Source organism: Pteropus alecto, unplaced genomic scaffold (assembly GCF_000325575.1).
Source record: "Pteropus alecto unplaced genomic scaffold, ASM32557v1 scaffold42, whole genome shotgun sequence".
Lineage (NCBI taxonomy): Eukaryota > Metazoa > Chordata > Mammalia > Chiroptera > Pteropodidae > Pteropus > Pteropus alecto.
The window spans coordinates 9,068,827-9,070,237 of record NW_006434825.1 but is presented as its reverse complement, the minus strand read 5'-3'; positions in this window follow the sequence as shown (position 1 = coordinate 9,070,237).

Below are 1,411 nucleotides of genomic sequence, written 5' to 3'. Positions count from 1 at the left end.
GATGATAATATCAAGTGTTGACAAGGAAGTCAGTATATGTAGTTCTCGTTAGCTAGAGGAGCACTTACAAGACTATTGGCAATATATTAAAATTTTGCATGTACACTCTATGACTCAGCAATTCTACTTCAAATTCTTAGAAATAAGGCTAGGAGAAATAAGGCTAGGAGAAATTCTTAGAAATAAAGCAAGGAGAAATAAAATATTTCAATTTTAACCCATGAAGATATCCTCCTATAATAAAAAATGAAGACATTACAATGACATTCACCATAACATTGTTTATAATACAAAAAAAAAGGCAAATAAACATAAATTAATATGACTAGGTTAAGACAATAAGTTGGAATTATGTGCATTATTTTGCTAGGAGAAGGATTTATTTATTTATTTATTTATTTATTTATATCTAGCACCTGTATCCCTCTTGTGCTCTGTATATTCCAAGAGTGTAGAACTACATGTGCTAAACTACAAATCACCCTTGCTTAAAAAAGTGTCTGAGGTAACATGTGCTTGTTAAATAGATAAGAGGTGCATATGCCGCTGGGCCTTTAAACACATTATCCTACCAGAGAAGCATCTGATTCTTAAACAACAATAATGAAAAGTTGTAAGTTGATGTATTAGATATGTATCAGCCATCTATTACTGCATGAGTTACCCCAAAACTCAATGGTTTATGATAACAACAACCGCATTATCATCTTCCACAGTTTTAGGAATTTGAGAAAAGTCAGGCTGGTGGTTCCACCTGTGGGTCACTCATGTAGGTGCTGTCAGATAGGAGCTGGTGGCAGAACAATAAGCGATTGGAGTATATGGCAGATGCTGGGTCATCTCTGTCTCTTCATGTTGTCTTAGGTATTTTCCATATGATGCCCTGGCATGAGAGAGTCTGGCCTTCCTGACAATATGGTGTACTCAGAGCAGTTAGACTGATTCCATGGTAGCTTAGGTCTCTAGTCTAAGTCTTCTAGAAAATCAAGCAGAAGCTATATCACTTTTATGACCTACATTTGGTAGTCACATAGTGTCTCTTCTACCATACTCATCTTGCTGACTATTCACTAAGGTCAGCTAAAGGGAAGGGTTATAGGTTCCACTTTTTGAAGGGAGCGACGTCAAAGAATTTTTAGACACGTTTTAAAGTTATCACAGTACATTATGTAAAATATGTTCCTTTTAGACATTTTTCTGAAATTCCTATGTCTGTCTTCCCTCTTCTATTTCCCCACCTAACTCTTCATCCTACTCCAGGAGACGGCCATATGTATGCTGATAGGGCAAACACGGTTTATCAAACAAAAATTACCTAAGGATGTAGTACAAGGGAGGCCAATTTGTATTGTCTTCTACATGAAAAGAAGAGGGAATTTGGAAATGTGCCTGATGTCTTATTTTCCTTCCA